This window comes from Pseudophryne corroboree, chromosome 1 (assembly GCF_028390025.1).
Source record: "Pseudophryne corroboree isolate aPseCor3 chromosome 1, aPseCor3.hap2, whole genome shotgun sequence".
Taxonomy (NCBI): domain Eukaryota; kingdom Metazoa; phylum Chordata; class Amphibia; order Anura; family Myobatrachidae; genus Pseudophryne; species Pseudophryne corroboree.
Window position 1 is genome coordinate 1,006,387,664 of NC_086444.1, and position 20,591 is coordinate 1,006,408,254.

Here is a 20,591-nt window from a genome sequence, read left to right on the forward strand (position 1 = left end):
CAAAAAATGTTGAAATGTCAACTTAATACTTTACCTCAGGAAAGTACAGTATCAGTGGCAGTTTTTTACAGCTACTTTTGATAGAGAATTATACAGCATTAAATAACTGTACATGAAGGATGAATGCTTTATTCCTAACTAACTTTGATAAATAAGGGAGTATTGGGCATTAACATGGCAGAATTCAAAATTATTTGGTACAGCCATGTTTTCAACTGCGACTGATTTTGCAATTAGTCCGTAAGGCATACATGCATTCAGAACATCTGAGCCCACTGATCCAAAATTCAAATATTTTATTTTCTTATCAAAAATGTACCATGATAAAATAGTTTTCAGAAATTATTAATATTGGTTTGGTAACAATTTGTATTTTAGATCAGTTTTGCTTCCAATAAACAATGTCACAACTGGATTTCAATAAATCCTACTCTGACTAGCACTAACTATAGTGGAACTTTAGGATGATCAAAGTTTCTTTTTGAGCATGCTCACAGATTATACCTGCAGTATGTGAACTCTCTATTTATGCCCTGACTAATAACTCCAAAGCATTACCATAAAGAAACAGACTCATCTTCACCTCCTGCAGGACAAGAAATACAGTACAGTAACCTTTACATCAAGGCTGCAATGTGTATGGTCTTATAGTTAGAAAGACCAGGGGGTATAAATCAGTTGTTGAGCATTTGAGTGCATGTCTAGAGGTCCCTGGTTCAAATCCAGGTGCCCCTATTACTTGCTTTTAATGTATAGCATCACTTTGCAGTCTATACCCCGTTTGGGACTCAAGTAATGTAAAAACATACTCAAGTGGCAGTCAGGCAACAAAAAATGTTGAAATGTCAACTTAATACTTTACCTCAGGAAAGTACAGTATCAGTGGCAGGTTTTTACATCTACTTTTGATAGAGAATTATACAGCATTAAATAACTGTACATGAAGGATGAATGCTTTATTCCTAACTAACTTTGATAAATAAGGGAGTATTGGGCATTAACATGGCAGAATTCAAAATTATTTGGTACAGCCATGTTTTCAACTACGACTGATTTTGCAATTAGTCCATAAGGCATACATGCATTCAGAACATCTGAGCCCACTGACCCAAAATTCAAATATTTTATTTTCTTAGCAAAAATGTACCATGATAAAATAGTTTTCAGAAATTATTAATATTGGTTTGGTAACAATTTGTATTTTAGATCAGTTTTGCTTCAATAAACAATGTCACAACTGGATTTCAATAAATCCTACTCTGACTAGCACTAACTATAGTGGAACTTTAGGATGATCAAAGTTTCTTTTTGAGCATGCTCACAGATTATACCTGCAGTATGTGAACTCTCTATTTATGCCCTGACTAATAACTCCAAAGCATTACCATAAAGAAACAGACTTATCTTCACCTCCTGCAGGACAAGAAATACAGTACAGTAACCTTTACATCAAGGCTGCAATGTGTATGTGCTTGTAATGAGAAAGGGCAGGGGTATATCTCAGTGGTAGAGCATTCAACTGCAGATCGAGAGGTCCCTGGTTCAAATCCGGGTGCCCCCTATTACTTGCTTTTAATGTATAGCATCACTTTGCAGTCTATACCTCGTTTGGGACTCAAGTAATGTAAAAACATACTCAAGTGGCAGTCAGGCAACAAAAAATGTTGAAATGTCAACTTAATACTTTACCTCAGGAAAGTACAGTATCAGTGGCAGGTTTTTACAGCTACTTTTGATAGAGAATTATACAGCATTAAATAACTGTACATGAAGGATGAATGCTTTATTCCTAACTAACTTTGATAAATAAGGGAGTATTGGGCATTAACATGGCAGAATTCAAAATTATTTGGTACAGCCATGTTTTCAACTTCGACTGATTTTGCAATTAGTCCGTAAGGCATACATGCATTCAGAACATCTGAGCCCACTGATCCAAAATTTAAATATTTTATTTTCTTAGCAAAAATGTACCATGATAAAATAGTTTTCAGAAATTATTAATATTGGTTTGGTAACAATTTGTATTTTAGATCAGTTTTGCTTCCAATAAACAATGTCACAACTGGATTTCAATAAATCCTACTCTGACTAGCACTAACTATAGTGGAACTTTAGGATGATCAAAGTTTCTTTTTGAGCATGCTCACAGATTATACCTGCAGTATGTGAACTCTCTATTTATGCCTTGACTAATAACTCCAAAGCATTACCATAAAGAAACAGACTCATCTTCACCTCCTGCAGGACAAGAAATACAGTACAGTAACCTTTACATCAAGGCTGCAATGTGTATGGTCTTATAGTTAGAAAGACCAGGGGGTATAAATCAGTTGTTGAGCATTCGAGTGCATGTCGAGAGGTCCCTGGTTCAAATCCAGGTGCCCCTATAATTTGCTTTTAATGTATAGCGTCCATTTGCAGTCTTTACCTCGTTTGGGACTCAAGTAATGTAAAAACATACTCAAGTGGCAGTCAGGCAACAAAAAATGTTGACATTTCAATTTAATACTTTACCTCAGGAAAGTACAGTATCGGTGGCAGGTTTTTACAGCTACTTTTGATAGAGAATTATACAGCATTAAATAACTGTACATGAAGGATGAATGCTTTATTCCTAACTAACTTTGATAAATAAGGGAGTATTGGGCATTAACATGGCAGAATTCAAAATTATTTGGTACAGCCATGTTTTCAACTCCGACTGATTTTGCAATTAGTCCGTAAGGCATACATGCATTCAGAAGTTGAAATGTCAATATTTTTTGTTGCCTGACTGCCACTTGAGTATGTTTTTACATTACTTGAGTCCCAAACGAGGTATAGACTGCAAAGGGACACTATACATTAAAAGCAAATTATAGGGGGCACCCGGATTTCAACCAGGGACCTCTCGACATGCACTCAAATGCTCAACAACTGATTTATACCCCCTGGTCTTTCTAACTATAAGACCATACACATTGCAGCCTTGATGTAAAGGTTACTGTACTGTATTTCTTGTCCTGCAGGAGGTGAAGATGAGTCTGTTTCTTTTTGGTAATGCTTTGGAGTTATTAGTCAGGGCATAAATAGAGAGTTCACATACTGCAGGTATAATCTGTGAGCATGCTCAAAAAGAAACTTTGATCATCCTAAAGTTCCACTATAGTTAGTGCTAGTCAGAGTAGGATTTATTGAAATCCAGTTGTGACATTGTTTATTGGAAGCAAAACTGATCTAAAATACAAATTGTTACCAAACCAATATTAATAATTTCTGAAAACTATTTTATCATGGTACATTTTTGCTAAGAAAATAAAATATTTGAATTTTGGATCAGTGGGCTCAGATGTTCTGAATGCATGTATGCCTTACGGACTAATTGCAAAATCAGTCATAGTTGAAAACATGGCTGTACCAAATAATTTTGAATTCTGCCATGTTAATGCCCAATACTCCCTTATTTATCAAAGTTAGTTAGGAATAAAGCATTCATCCTTCATGTACAGTTATTTAATGCTGTATAATTCTCTATCAAAAGTAGCTGTAAAAACCTGCCACTGATACTGTACTTTCCTGAGGTAAAGTATTAAGTTGACATTTCAACATTTTTTGTTGCCTGACTGCCACTTGAGTATGTTTTTACATTACTTGAGTCCCAAACGAGGTATAGACTGCAAAGTGATGCTATACATTAAAAGCAAGTAATAGGGGGCACCCGGATTTGAACCAGGGACCTCTCGATCTGCAGTCGAATGCTCTACCACTGAGATATACCCCTGCCCTTTCTCATTACAAGCACATACACATTGCAGCCTTGATGTAAAGGTTACTGTACTGTATTTCTTGTCCTGCAGGAGGTGAAGATGAGTCTGTTTCTTTATGGTAATGCTTTGGAGTTATTAGTCTGGGCATAAATAGAGAGTTCACATACTGCAGGTATAATCTGTGAGCATGCTCAAAAAGAAACTTTGATCATCCTAAAGTTCCACTATAGTTAGTGCTAGTCAGAGTAGGATTTATTGAAATTCAGTTGTGACATTGTTTATTGGAAGCAAAACTGATCTAAAATACAAATTGTTACCAAACCAATATTAATAATTTCTGAAAACTATTTTATCATGGTACATTTTTGCTAAGAAAATAAAATATTTGAATTTTGGGTCAGTGGGCTCAGATGTTCTGAATGCATGTATGCCTTACGGACTAATTGCAAAATCAGTCGGAGTTGAAAACATGGCTGTACCAAATAATTTTGAATTCTGCCATGTTAATGCCCAATACTCCCTTATTTATCAAAGTTAGTTAGGAATAAAGCATTCATCCTTCATGTACAGTTATTTAATGCTGTATAATTCTCTATCAAAAGTAGCTGTAAAAACCTGCCACTGATACTGTACTTTCCTGAGGTAAAGTATTAAGTTGAAATGTCAACATTTTTTGTTGCCTGACTGCCACTTGAGTATGTTTTTACATTACTTGAGTCCCAAACGAGGTATAGACTGCAAAGTGATGCTATACATTAAAAGCAAATTATAGGGGCACCTGGATTTGAACCAGGGACCTCTCGACATGCACTCAAATGCTCAACAACTGATTTATACCCCCTGGTCTTTCTAACTATAAGACCATACACATTGCAGCCTTGATGTAAAGGTTACTGTACTGTATTTCTTGTCCTGCAGGAGGTGAAGATGAGTCTGTTTCTTTATGGTAATGCTTTGGAGTTATTAGTCAGGGCATAAATAGAGAGTTCACATACTGCAGGTATAATCTGTGAGCATGCTCAAAAAGAAACTTTGATCATCCTAAAGTTCCACTATAGTTAGTGCTAGTCAGAGTAGGATTTATTGAAATCCAGTTGTGACATTGTTTATTGGAAGCAAAACTGATCTAAAATACAAATTGTTACCAAACCAATATTAATTATTTCTGAAAACTATTTTATCATGGTACATTTTTGCTAAGAAAATAAAATATTTGAATTTTGGATCAGTGGGCTCAGATGTTCTGAATGCATGTATGCCTTACGGACTAATTGCAAAATCAGTCGTAGTTGAAAACATGGCTGTACCAAATAATTTTGAATTCTGCCATGTTAATGCCCAATACTCCCTTATTTATCAAAGTTAGTTAGGAATAAAGCATTCATCCTTCATGTACAGTTATTTAATGCTGTATAATTCTCTATCAAAAGTAGCTGTAAAAAACTGCCACTGATACTGTACTTTCCTGAGGTAAAGTATTAAGTTGACATTTCAACATTTTTTGTTACCTGACTGCCACTTGAGTATGTTTTACATTACTTGAGTCCCAAACGAGGTATAGACTGCAAAGGGACGCTATACATTAAAAGCAAATTATAGGGGCACCTGGATTTGAACCAGGGACCTCTCGACATGCACTCAAATGCTCAACAACTGATTTATACCCCCTGGTCTTTCTAACTATAAGACCATACACATTGCAGCCTTGATGTAAAGGTTACTGTACTGTATTTCTTGTCCTGCAGGAGGTGAAGATGAGTCTGTTTCTTTATGGTAAAGCTTTGGAGTTATTAGTCAGGGCATAAATAGAGAGTTCACATACTGCAGGTATAATCTGTGAGCATGCTCAAAAAGAAACTTTGATCATCCTAAAGTTCCACTATAGTTAGTGCTAGTCAGAGTAGGATTTATTGAAATCCAGTTGTGACATTGTTTATTGGAAGCAAAACTGATCTAAAATACAAATTGTTACCAAACCAATATTAATAATTTCTGAAAACTATTTTATCATGGTACATTTTTGCTAAGAAAATAAAATATTTGAATTGTGGATCAGTAGGCTCAGATGTTCTGAATGCATGTATGCCTTACGGACTAATTGCAAAATCAGTCGTAGTTGAAAACATGGCTGTACCAAATAATTTTGAATTCTGCCATGTTAATGCCCAATACTCCCTTATTTATCAAAGTTAGTTAGGAATAAAGCATTCATCCTTCATGTACAGTTATTTAATGCTGTATAATTCTCTATCAAAAGTAGCTGTAAAAACCTGCCACTGATACTGTACTTTCCTGAGGTAAAGTATTAAGTTGAAATGTCAACATTTTTTGTTGCCTGACTGCCACTTGAGTATGTTTTTACATTACTTGAGTCCCAAACGAGGTATAGACTGCAAAGGGACGCTATACATTAAAAGCAAATTATAGGGGGCACCTGGATTTGAACCAGGGACCTCTAGACATGCACTCAAATGCTCAACAACTGATTTATACCCCCTGGTCTTTCCAACTATAAGACCATACACATTGCAGCCTTGATGTAAAGGTTACTGTACTGTATTTCTCGTCCTGCAGGAGGTGAAGATGAGTCTGTTTCTTTATGGTAATGCTTTGGAGTTATTAGTCAGGGCATAAATAGAGAGTTCACATACTGCAGGTATAATCTGTGAGCATGCTCAAAAAGAAACTTTGATCATCCTAAAGTTCCACTATAGTTAGTGCTAGTCAGAGTAGGATTTATTGAAATCCAGTTGTGACATTGTTTATTGGAAGCAAAACTGATCTAAAATACAAATTGTTACCAAACCAATATTAATAATTTCTGAAAACTATTTTATCATGGTACATTTTTGCTAAGAAAATAAAATATTTGAATTGTGGATCAGTAGGCTCAGATGTTCTGAATGCATGTATGCCTTACGGACTAATTGCAAAATCAGTCGTAGTTGAAAACATGGCTGTACCAAATAATTTTGAATTCTGCCATGTTAATGCCCAATACTCCCTTATTTATCAAAGTTAGTTAGGAATAAAGCATTCATCCTTCATGTACAGTTATTTAATGCTGTATAATTCTCTATCAAAAGTAGCTGTAAAAACCTGCCACTGATACTGTACTTTCCTGAGGTAAAGTATTAAGTTGAAATGTCAACATTTTTTGTTGCCTGACTGCCACTTGAGTATGTTTTTACATTACTTGAGTCCCAAACGAGGTATAGACTGCAAAGTGATGCTATACATTAAAAGCAAGTAATAGGGGGCACCCGGATTTGAACCAGGGACCTCTCGATCTGCAGTCGAATGCTCTACCACTGAGATATACCCCTGCCCTTTCTCATTACAAGCACATACACATTGCAGCCTTGATGTAAAGGTTACTGTACTGTATTTCTTGTCCTGCAGGAGGTGAAGATGAGTCTGTTTCTTTATGGTAATGCTTTGGAGTTATTAGTCAGGGCATAAATAGAGAGTTCACATACTGCAGGTATAATCTGTGAGCATGCTCAAAAAGAAACTTTGATCATCCTAAAGTTCCACTATAGTTAGTGCTAGTCAGAGTAGGATTTATTGAAATCCAGTTGTGACATTGTTTATTGGAAGCAAAACTGATCTAAAATACAAATTGTTACCAAACCAATATTAATAATTTCTGAAAACTATTTTATCATGGTACATTTTTGCTAAGAAAATAAAATATTTGAATTTTGGGTCAGTGGGCTCAGATGTTCTGAATGCATGTATGCCTTACGGACTAATTGCAAAATCAGTCGGAGTTGAAAACATGGCTGTACCAAATAATTTTGAATTCTGCCATGTTAATGCCCAATACTCCCTTATTTATCAAAGTTAGTTAGGAATAAAGCATTCATCCTTCATGTACAGTTATTTAATGCTGTATAATTCTCTATCAAAAGTAGCTGTAAAAACCTGCCACTGATACTGTACTTTCCTGAGGTAAAGTATTAAGTTGAAATGTCAACATTTTTTGTTGCCTGACTGCCACTTGAGTATGTTTTTACATTACTTGAGTCCCAAACGAGGTATAGACTGCAAAGTGATGCTATACATTAAAAGCAAGTAATAGGGGCACCTGGATTTGAACCAGGGACCTCTAGACATGCACTCAAATGCTCAACAACTGATTTATACCCCCTGGTCTTTCTAACTATAAGACCATACACATTGCAGCCTTGATGTAAAGGTTACTGTACTGTATTTCTTGTCCTGCAGGAGGTGAAGATGAGTCTGTTTCTTTATGGTAATGCTTTGGAGTTATTAGTCAGGGCATAAATAGAGAGTTCACATACTGCAGGTATAATCTGTGAGCATGCTCAAAAAGAATCTTTGATCATCCTAAAGTTCCACTATAGTTAGTGCTAGTCAGAGTAGGATTTATTGAAATCCAGTTGTGACATTGTTTATTGGAAGCAAAACTGATCTAAAATACAAATTGTTACCAAACCAATATTAATTATTTCTGAAAACTATTTTATCATGGTACATTTTTGCTAAGAAAATAAAATATTTGAATTTTGGATCAGTGGGCTCAGATGTTCTGAATGCATGTATGCCTTACGGACTAATTGCAAAATCAGTCGTAGTTGAAAACATGGCTGTACCAAATAATTTTGAATTCTGCCATGTTAATGCCCAATACTCCCTTATTTATCAAAGTTAGTTAGGAATAAAGCATTCATCCTTCATGTACAGTTATTTAATGCTGTATAATTCTCTATCAAAAGTAGCTGTAAAAAACTGCCACTGATACTGTACTTTCCTGAGGTAAAGTATTAAGTTGACATTTCAACATTTTTTGTTACCTGACTGCCACTTGAGTATGTTTTTACATTACTTGAGTCCCAAACGAGGTATAGACTGCAAAGTGATGCTATACATTAAAAGCAAGTAATAGGGGGCACCCGGATTTGAACCAGGGACCTCTCGACATGCACTCGAATGCTCATCAACTGATTTATACCCCCTGGTCTTTCTAACTATAAGACCATACACATTGCAGCCTTGATGTAAAGGTTACTGTACTGTATTTCTTGTAGAGATGAGCGGGTTCGGTTTCTCTGAATCCGAACCCGCCAGAACTTCATGTTTTTTTTCACGGGTCCGAGCGACTCGGATCTTCCCGCCTTGCTCGGTTAACCCGAGCGCGCCCGAACATCATCATGACGCTGTCGGAATCTCGCGAGGCTCGGATTCTATCGCGAGACTCGGATTCTATATAAGGAGCCGCGCGTCGCCGCCATTTTCACACGTGCATTGAGATTGATAGGGAGAGGACGTGGCTGGCGTCCTCTCCGTTTAGAATAGATTAGAGAGACACTTGATTTACTAATTTTGGGGAGCATTAGGAGTACTCAGTACAGTGCAGAGTTTTGCTGATAGTGACCACCAGTTTTATTTATAATCCGTTCTCTGCCTGAAAAAAGCGATACACAGCACACAGTGACTCAGTCACATACCATATCTGTGTGCACTGCTCAGGCTCAGGCCAGTGTGCTGCATCATCTATTATCTATATATAATATTATATATATCTGTCTGACTGCTCAGCTCACACAGCTTATAATTGTGGGGGAGACTGGGGAGCACTACTGCAGTGCCAGTTATAGGTTATAGCAGGAGCCAGGAGTACATAATATATTATATAGTGAGTGACCACCAGACAGACAGTGCAGTTTATTTAATATATCCGTTCTCTGCCTGAAAAAAGCGATACACACAGTGACTCAGTCAGTCACATACCATATCTGTGTGCACTGCTCAGGCTCAGGCCAGTGTGCTGCATCATCTATATAATATATATTATATATCTGTCTGACTGCTCAGCTCACACAGCTTATAATTGTGGGGGAGACTGGGGAGCACTACTGCAGTGCCAGTTATAGGTTATAGCAGGAGCCAGGAGTACATAATATTATATTAAAACAGTGCACACTTTTGCTGCAGGAGTGCCACTGCCAGTGTGACTAGTGACCAGTGACCTGACCACCAGTATATATAATATTAGTAGTATACTATCTCTTTATCAACAAGTCTATATTAGCAGCAGACACAGTACAGTGCGGTAGTTCACGGCTGTGGCTACCTCTGTGTCGGCACTCGGCAGCCCGTCCATAATTGTATATACCACCTAACCGTGGTTTTTTTTTCTTTCTTTATACATACATACTAGTTACGAGTATACTATCTCTTTATCAACCAGTCTATATATTAGCAGCAGACACAGTACAGTGCGGTAGTTCACGGCTGTGGCTACCTCTGTGTCGGCACTCGGCAGCCCGTCCATAATTGTATATACCACCTAACCGTGGTTTTTTTTTCTTTCTTTATACATACATACTAGTTACGAGTATACTATCTCTTTATCAACCAGTCTATATATTAGCAGCAGACACAGTACAGTGCGGTAGTTCACGGCTGTGGCTACCTCTGTGTCGGCACTCGGCAGCCCGTCCATAATTGTATATACCACCTAACCGTGGTTTTTTTTTCTTTCTTTATACATACATACTAGTTACGAGTATACTATCTCTTTATCAACCAGTCTATATATTAGCAGCAGACACAGTACAGTGCGGTAGTTCACGGCTGTGGCTACCTCTGTGTCGGCACTCGGCAGCCCGTCCATAATTGTATACACCACCTAACCGTGGTTTTTTTTTCTTTCTTTATACAAACATACTAGTTACGAGTATACTATCTCTTTATCAACCAGTCTATATATTAGCAGCAGACACAGTACAGTGCGGTAGTTCACGGCTGTGGCTACCTCTGTGTCGGCACTCGGCAGCCAGTCCATAATTGTATATACCACCTAACCGTGGTTTTTTTTTCTTTCTTTATACATACATACTAGTTACGAGTATACTATCTCTTTATCAACCAGTCTATATATTAGCAGCAGACACAGTACAGTGCGGTAGTTCACGGCTGTGGCTACCTCTGTGTCGGCACTCGGCAGCCCGTCCATAATTGTATATACCACCTAACCGTGGTTTTTTTTTCTTTCTTTATACATACATACTAGTTACGAGTATACTATCTCTTTATCAACCAGTCTATATATTAGCAGCAGACACAGTACAGTGCGGTAGTTCACGGCTGTGGCTACCTCTGTGTCGGCACTCGGCAGCCCGTCCATAATTGTATATACCACCTAACTGTGGTTTTTTTTTCTTTCTTTATACATACATACTAGTTACGAGTATACTATCTCTTTATCAACCAGTCTATATATTAGCAGCAGACACAGTACAGTGCGGTAGTTCACGGCTGTGGCTACCTCTGTGTCGGCACTCGGCAGCCCGTCCATAATTGTATATACCACCTAACCGTGGTTTTTTTTTCTTTCTTTATACATACATACTAGTTACGAGTATACTATCTCTTTATCAACCAGTCTATATATTAGCAGCAGACACAGTACAGTGCGGTAGTTCACGGCTGTGGCTACCTCTGTGTCGGCACTCGGCAGCCCGTCCATAATTGTATATACCACCTAACCGTGGTTTTTTTTTCTTTCTTTATACATACATACTAGTTACGAGTATACTATCTCTTTATCAACCAGTCTATATATTAGCAGCAGACACAGTACAGTGCGGTAGTTCACGGCTGTGGCTACCTCTGTGTCGGCACTCGGCAGCCCGTCCATAATTGTATATACCACCTAACCGTGGTTTTTTTTTCTTTCTTTATACATACATACTAGTTACGAGTATACTATCTCTTTATCAACCAGTCTATATATTAGCAGCAGACACAGTACAGTGCGGTAGTTCACGGCTGTGGCTACCTCTGTGTCGGCACTCGGCAGCCCGTCCATAATTGTATATACCACCTAACCGTGGTTTTTTTTTCTTTCTTTATACATACATACTAGTTACGAGTATACTATCTCTTTATCAACCAGTCTATATATTAGCAGCAGACACAGTACAGTGCGGTAGTTCACGGCTGTGGCTACCTCTGTGTCGGCACTCGGCAGCCCGTCCATAATTGTATACTAGTATCCAATCCATCCATCTCCATTGTTTACCTGAGGTACCTTTTAGTTGTGCCTATTAAAATATGGAGAACAAAAATGTTGAGGTTCCAAAATTAGGGAAAGATCAAGATCCACTTCCACCTCGTGCTGAAGCTGCTGCCACTAGTCATGGCCGAGACGATGAAATGCCAGCAACGTCGTCTGCCAAGGCCGATGCCCAATGGCATAGTACAGAGCATGTCAAAACCAAAACACCAAATATCAGTAAAAAAAGGACTCCAAAACCTAAAATAAAATTGTCGGAGGAGAAGCGTAAACTTGCCAATATGCCATTTACCACACGGAGTGGCAAGGAACGGCTGAGGCCCTGGCCTATGTTCATGGCTAGTGGTTCAGCTTCACATGAGGATGGAAGCACTCAGCCTTTCGCTAGAAAACTGAAAAGACTCAAGCTGGCAAAAGCACCGCAAAGAACTGTGCGTTCTTTGAAATCCCAAATCCACAAGGAGAGTCCAATTGTGTCGGTTGCGATGCCTGACCTTCCCAACACTGGACGTGAAGAGCATGCGCCTTCCGCCATTTGCACGCCCCCTGCAAGTGCTGGAAGGAGCACCCGCAGTCCAGTTCCTGATAGTCAGATTGAAGATGTCAGTGTTGAAGTACACCAGGATGAGGAGGATATGGGTGTTGCTGGCGCTGGGGAGGAAATTGACCAGGAGGATTCTGATGGTGAGGTGGTTTGTTTAAGTCAGGCACCCGGGGAGACACCTGTTGTCCGTGGGAGGAATATGGTCGTTGACATGCCAGGTGAAAATACCAAAAAAATCAGCTCTTCGGTGTGGAGGTATTTCACCAGAAATGCGGACAACAGGTGTCAAGCCGTGTGTTCCCTTTGTCAAGCTGTAATAAGTAGGGGTAAGGACGTTAACCACCTCGGAACATCCTCCCTTATACGTCACCTGCAGCGCATTCATAATAAGTCAGTGACAAGTTCAAAAACTTTGGGTGACAGCGGAAGCAGTCCACTGACCAGTAAATCCCTTCCTCTTGTAACCAAGCTCACGCAAACCACCCCACCAACTCCCTCAGTGTCAATTTCCTCCTTCCCCAGGAATGCCAATAGTCCTGCAGGCCATGTCACTGGCAATTCTGACGAGTCCTCTCCTGCCTGGGATTCCTCCGATGCATCCTTGCGTGTAACGCCTACTGCTGCTGGCGCTGTTGTTGTTGCCGCTGGGAGTCGATGGTCATCCCAGAGGGGAAGTCGTAAGCCCACTTGTACTACTTCCAGTAAGCAATTGACTGTTCAACAGTCCTTTGCGAGGAAGATGAAATATCACAGCAGTCATCCTACTGCAAAGCGGATAACTGAGTCCTTGACAACTATGTTGGTGTTAGACGTGCGTCCGGTATCCGCCGTTAGTTCACAGGGAACTAGACAATTTATTGAGGCAGTGTGCCCCCGTTACCAAATACCATCTAGGTTCCACTTCTCTAGGCAGGCGATACCGAGAATGTACACGGACGTCAGAAAAAGACTCACCAGTGTCCTAAAAAATGCAGTTGTACCCAATGTCCACTTAACCACGGACATGTGGACAAGTGGAGCAGGGCAGGGTCAGGACTATATGACTGTGACAGCCCACTGGGTAGATGTATGGACTCCCGCCGCAAGAACAGCAGCGGCGGCACCAGTAGCAGCATCTCGCAAACGCCAACTCTTTCCTAGGCAGGCTACGCTTTGTATCACCGCTTTCCAGAATACGCACACAGCTGAAAACCTCTTACGGCAACTGAGGAAGATCATCGCAGAATGGCTTACCCCAATTGGACTCTCCTGTGGATTTGTGGCATCGGACAACGCCAGCAATATTGTGTGTGCATTAAATATGGGCAAATTCCAGCACGTCCCATGTTTTGCACATACCTTGAATTTGGTGGTGCAGAATTTTTTAAAAAACGACAGGGGCGTGCAAGAGATGCTGTCGGTGGCCAGAAAAATTGCGGGACACTTTCGGCGTACAGGCACCACGTACAGAAGACTGGAGCACCACCAAAAACTACTGAACCTGCCCTGCCATCATCTGAAGCAAGAAGTGGTAACGAGGTGGAATTCAACCCTCTATATGCTTCAGAGGTTGGAGGAGCAGCAAAAGGCCATTCAAGCCTATACAATTGAGCACGATATAGTAGGTGGAATGCACCTGTCTCAAGTGCAGTGGAGAATGATTTCAACGTTGTGCAAGGTTCTGATGCCCTTTGAACTTGCCACACGTGAAGTCAGTTCAGACACTGCCAGCCTGAGTCAGGTCATTCCCCTCATCAGGCTTTTGCAGAAGAAGCTGGAGGCATTGAAGAAGGAGCTAAAAGGGAGCGATTCCGCTAGGCATGTGGGACTTGTGGATGCAGCCCTTAATTCGCTTAACAAGGATTCACGGGTGGTCAATCTGTTGAAATCAGAGCACTACATTTTGGCCACCGTGCTCGATCCTAGATTTAAAGCCTACCTTGGATCTCTCTTTCCGGCAGACACAGGTCTGCTGGGGTTGAAAGACCTGCTGGTGACAAAATTGTCAAGTCAAGCGGAACGCGACCTGTCAACATCTCCTCCTTCACATTCTCCCGCAACTGGGGGTGCGAGGAAAAGGCTCAGAATTCCGAGCCCACCCGCTGGCGGTGATGCAGGGCAGTCTGGAGCGACTGCTGATGCTGACATCTGGTCCGGACTGAAGGACCTGACAACGATTACGGACATGTCGTCTACTGTCACTGCATATGATTCTCTCAACATTGATAGAATGGTGGAGGATTATATGAGTGACCGCATCCAAGTAGGCACGTCACACAGTCCGTACTTATACTGGCAGGAAAAAGAGGCAATTTGGAGGCCCTTGCACAAACTGGCTTTATTCTACCTAAGTTGCCCTCCCACAAGTGTGTACTCCGAAAGAGTGTTTAGTGCCGCCGCTCACCTTGTCAGCAATCGGCGTACGAGGTTACATCCAGAAAATGTGGAGAAGATGATGTTCATTAAAATGAATTATAATCAATTCCTCCGCGGAGACATTGACCAGCAGCAATTGCCTCCACAAAGTACACAGGGAGCTGAGATGGTGGATTCCAGTGGGGACGAATTGATAATCTGTGAGGAGGGGGATGTACACGGTGATATATCGGAGGGTGAAGATGAGGTGGACATCTTGCCTCTGTAGAGCCAGTTTGTGCAAGGAGAGATTAATTGCTTCTTTTTTGGGGGGGGTCCAAACCAACCCGTCATATCAGTCACAGTCGTGTGGCAGACCCTGTCACTGAAATGATGGGTTGGTTAAAGTGTGCATGTCCTGTTTTGTTTATACAACATAAGGGTGGGTGGGAGGGCCCAAGGACAATTCCATCTTGCACCTCTTTTTTCTTTTCTTTTTCTTTGCATCATGTGCTGATTGGGGAGGGTTTTTTGGAAGGGACATCCTGCGTGACACTGCAGTGCCACTCCTAGATGGGCCCGGTGTTTGTGTCGGCCACTAGGGTCGCTAATCTTACTCACACAGTCAGCTACCTCATTGCGCCTCTTTTTTTCTTTGCGTCATGTGCTGTTTGGGGAGGGTTTTTTGGAAGGGACATCCTGCGTGACACTGCAGTGCCACTCCTAGATGGGCCCGGTGTTTGTGTCGGCCACTAGGGTCGCTAATCTTACTCACACAGCTACCTCATTGCGCCTCTTTTTTTCTTTGCGTCATGTGCTGTTTGGGGAGGGTTTTTTGGAAGGGACATCCTGCGTGACACTGCAGTGCCACTCCTAGATGGGCCCGGTGTTTGTGTCGGCCACTAGGGTCGCTAATCTTACTCACACAGCTACCTCATTGCGCCTCTTTTTTTCTTTGCATCATCTGCTGTTTGGGGAGGGTTTTTTGGAAGGGACATCCTGCGTGACACTGCAGTGCCACTCCTAGATGGGCCCGGTGTTTGTGTCGGCCACTAGGGTCGCTTATCTTACTCACACAGCGACCTCGGTGCAAATTTTAGGACTAAAAATAATATTGTGAGGTGTGAGGTATTCAGAATAGACTGAAAATGAGTGTAAATTATGGTTTTTGAGGTTAATAATACTTTGGGATCAAAATGACCCCCAAATTCTATGATTTAAGCTGTTTTTTAGTGTTTTTTTAAAAAAACACCCGAATCCAAAACACACCCGAATCCGACAAAAAAAATTCGGTGAGGTTTTGCCAAAACGCGTTCGAACCCAAAACACGGCCGCGGAACCGAACCCAAAACCAAAACACAAAACCCGAAAAATTTCAGGCGCTCATCTCTAATTTCTTGTCCTGCAGGAGGTGAAGATGAGTCTGTTTCTTTATGGTAAAGCTTTGGAGTTATTAGTCAGGGCATAAATAGAGAGTTCACATACTGCAGGTATAATCTGTGAGCATGCTCAAAAAGAAACTTTGATCATCCTAAAGTTCCACTATAGTTAGTGCTAGTCAGAGTAGGATTTATTGAAATCCAGTTGTGACATTGTTTATTGGAAGCAAAACTGATCTAAAATACAAATTGTTACCAAACCAATATTAATAATTTCTGAAAACTATTTTATCATGGTACATTTTTGCTAAGAAAATAAAATATTTGAATTTTGGGTCAGTGGGCTCAGATGTTCTGAATGCATGCATGCCTTACAGACTAATTGCAAAATCAGTCAGAGTTGAAAACATGGCTGTACCAAATAATTTTGAATTCTGCCATGTTAATGCCCAATACTCCCTTATTTATCAAAGTTAGTTAGGAATAAAGCATTCATCCTTCATGTACAGTTATTTAATGCTGTATAATTCTCTATCAAAAGTAGCTGTAAAAACCTGCCACTGATACTGTACTTTCCTGAGGTAAAGTATTAAGTTGAAATGTCAACATTTTTTGTTGCCTGACTGCCACTTGAGTATGTTTTACATTACTTGAGTCCCAAACGAGGTATAGACTGCAAAGGGACGCTATACATTAAAAGCAAATTATAGGGGCACCTGGATTTGAACCAGGGACCTCTCGACATGCACTCAAATGCTCAACAACTGATTTATACCCCCTGGTCTTTCTAACTATAAGACCATACACATTGCAGCCTTGATGTAAAGGTTACTGTACTGTATTTCTTGTCCTGCAGGAGGTGAAGATGAGTCTGTTTCTTTATGGTAAAGCTTTGGAGTTATTAGTCAGGGCATAAATAGAGAGTTCACATACTGCAGGTATAATCTGTGAGCATGCTCAAAAAGAAACTTTGATCATCCTAAAGTTCCACTATAGTTAGTGCTAGTCAGAGTAGGATTTATTGAAATCCAGTTGTGACATTGTTTATTGGAAGCAAAACTGATCTAAAATACAAATTGTTACCAAACCAATATTAATAATTTCTGAAAACTATTTTATCATGGTACATTTTTGCTAAGAAAATAAAATATTTGAATTGTGGATCAGTGGGCTCAGATGTTCTGAATGCATGTATGCCTTACGGACTAATTGCAAAATCAGTCGTAGTTGAAAACATGGCTGTACCAAATAATTTTGAATTCTGCCATGTTAATGCCCAAAACTCCCTTATTTATCAAAGTTAGTTAGGAATAAAGCATTCATCCTTCATGTACAGTTATTTAATGCTGTATAATTCTCTATCAAAAGTAGCTGTAAAAACCTGCCACTGATACTGTACTTTCCTGAGGTAAAGTATTAAGTTGAAATGTCAACATTTTTTGTTGCCTGACTGCCACTTGAGTATGTTTTTACATTACTTGAGTCCCAAACGAGGTATAGACTGCAAAGGGACGCTATACATTAAAAGCAAATTATAGGGGGCACCTGGATTTGAACCAGGGACCTCTAGACATGCACTCAAATGCTCAACAACTGATTTATACCCCCTGGTCTTTCCAACTATAAGACCATACACATTGCAGCCTTGATGTAAAGGTTACTGTACTGTATTTCTCGTCCTGCAGGAGGTGAAGTTGAGTCTGTTTCTTTATGGTAATGCTTTGGAGTTATTAGTCAGGGCATAAATATAGAGTTCACATACTGCAGGTATAATCTGTGAGCATGCTCAAAAAGAAACTTTGATCATCCTAAAGTTCCACTATAGTTAGTGCTAGTCAGAGTAGGATTTATTGAAATCCAGTTGTGACATTGTTTATTGGAAGCAAAACTAATCTAAAATACAAATTGTTACCAAACCAATATTAATAATTTCTGAAAACTATTTTATCATGGTACATTTTTGCTAAGAAAATAAAATATTTGAATTGTGGATCAGTGGGCTCAGATGTTCTGAATGCATGTATGCCTTACGGACTAATTGCAAAATCAGTCGTAGTTGAAAACATGGCTGTACCAAATAATTTTGAATTCTGCCATGTTAATGCCCAATACTCCCTTATTTATCAAAGTTAGTTAGGAATAAAGCATTCATCCTTCATGTACAGTTATTTAATGCTGTATAATTCTCTATCAAAAGTAGCTGTAAAAACCTGCCACTGATACTGTACTTTCCTGAGGTAAAGTTTTAAGTTGAAATGTCAACATTTTTTGTTGCCTGACTGCCACTTGAGTATGTTTTTACATTACTTGAGTCCCAAACGAGGTATAGACTGCAAAGTGATGCTATACATTAAAAGCAAGTAATAGGGGCACCTGGATTTGAACCAGGGACCTCTAGACATGCACTCAAATGCTCAACAACTGATTTATACCCCCTGGTCTTTCTAACTATAAGACCATACACATTGCAGCCTTGATGTAAAGGTTACTGTACTGTATTTCTTGTCCTGCAGGAGGTGAAGATGAGTCTGTTTCTTTATGGTAATGCTTTGGAGTTATTAGTCAGGGCATAAATAGAGAGTTCACATACTGCAGGTATAATCTGTGAGCATGCTCAAAAAGAAACTTTGATCATCCTAAAGTTCCACTATAGTTAGTGCTAGTCAGAGTAGGATTTATTGAAATCCAGTTGTGACATTGTTTATTGGAAGCAAAACTGATCTAAAATACAAATTGTTACCAAACCAATATTAATAATTTCTGAAAACTATTTTATCATGGTACATTTTTGCTAAGAAAATAAAATATTTGAATTTTGGATCAGTGGGCTCAGATGTTCTGAATGCATGTATGCCTTACGGACTAATTGCAAAATCAGTCGTAGTTGAAAACATGGCTGTACCAAATAATTTTGAATTCTGCCATGTTAATGCCCAATACTCCCTTATTTATCAAAGTTAGTTAGGAATAAAGCATTCATCCTTCATGTACAGTTATTTAATGCTGTATAATTCTCTATCAAAAGTAGCTGTAAAAAACTGCCACTGATACTGTACTTTCCTGAGGTAAAGTATTAAGTTGACATTTCAACATTTTTTGTTACCTGACTGCCACTTGAGTATGTTTTTACATTACTTGAGTCCCAAACGAGGTATAGACTGCAAAGTGATGCTATACATTAAAACCAAGTAATAGGGGGCACCCGGATTTGAACCAGGGACCTCTCGACATGCACTCGAATGCTCATCAACTGATTTATACCCCCTGGTCTTTCTAACTATAAGACCATACACATTGCAGCCTTGATGTAAAGGTTACTGTACTGTATTTCTTGTCCTGCAGGAGGTGAAGATGAGTCTGTTTCTTTATGGTAATGCTTTGGAGTTATTAGTCAGGGCATAAATAGAGAGTTCACATACTGCAGGTATAATCTGTGAGCATGCTCAAAAAGAAACTTTGATCATCCTAAAGTTCCACTATAGTTAGTGCTAGTCAGAGTAGGATTTATTGAAATCCAGTTGTGACATTGTTTATTGGAAGCAAAACTGATCTAAAATACAAATTGTTACCAAACCAATATTAATAATTTCTGAAAACTATTTTATCATGGTACATTTTTGCTAAGAAAATAAAATATTTGAATTTTGGGTCAGTGGGCTCAGATGTTCTGAATGCTTGTATGCCTTACGGACTAATTGCAAAATCAGTCAGAGTTGAAAACATGGCTGTACCAAATAATTTTGAATTCTGCCATGTTAATGCCCAATACTCCCTTATTTATCAAAGTTAGTTAGGAATAAAGCATTCATCCTTCATGTACAGTTATTTAATGCTGTATAATTCTCTATCAAAAGTAGCTGTAAAAACCTGCCACTGATACTGTACTTTCCTGAGGTAAAGTATTAAGTTGAAATGTCAACATTTTTTGTTGCCTGACTGCCACTTGAGTATGTTTTACATTACTTGAGTCCCAAACGAGGTATAGACTGCAAAGGGACGCTATACATTAAAAGCAAATTATAGGGGCACCTGGATTTGAACCAGGGACCTCTCGACATGCACTCAAATGCTCAACAACTGATTTATACCCCCTGGTCTTTCTAACTATAAGACCATACACATTGCAGCCTTGATGTAAAGGTTACTGTACTGTATTTCTTGTCCTGCAGGAGGTGAAGATGAGTCTGTTTCTTTATGGTAAAGCTTTGGAGTTATTAGTCAGGGCATAAATAGAGAGTTCACATACTGCAGGTATAATCTGTGAGCATGCTCAAAAAGAAACTTTGATCATCCTAAAGTTCCACTATAGTTAGTGCTAGTCAGAGTAGGATTTATTGAAATCCAGTTGTGACATTGTTTATTGGAAGCAAAACTGATCTAAAATACAAATTGTTACCAAACCAATATTAATAATTTCTGAAAACTATTTTATCATGGTACATTTTTGCTAAGAAAATAAAATATTTGAATTGTGGATCAGTGGGCTCAGATGTTCTGAATGCATGTATGCCTTACGGACTAATTGCAAAATCAGTCGT

General features: G+C 39.4%; 3 non-coding genes across 3 annotated transcripts; 1 reads left to right on the forward strand and 2 right to left on the reverse strand.

Moving 5' to 3' along the window:
• The first annotated feature begins 1,489 nt into the window (after positions 1-1,489).
• On the forward strand, positions 1,490-1,561 carry TRNAC-GCA (transfer RNA cysteine (anticodon GCA)). The gene has a single exon. It is a non-coding gene; the product is annotated as a tRNA-Cys (tRNA).
• A 2,130-nt stretch (positions 1,562-3,691) lies between these two features.
• Positions 3,692-3,763, reverse strand: TRNAC-GCA (transfer RNA cysteine (anticodon GCA)). Its single transcript has one exon. It is a non-coding gene; the product is annotated as a tRNA-Cys (tRNA).
• Positions 3,764-7,003: 3,240 nt separating this feature from the next.
• TRNAC-GCA (transfer RNA cysteine (anticodon GCA)) lies at positions 7,004-7,075 on the reverse strand. The gene has a single exon. It is a non-coding gene; the product is annotated as a tRNA-Cys (tRNA).
• Between the last annotated feature and the right edge of the window lie 13,516 nt (positions 7,076-20,591).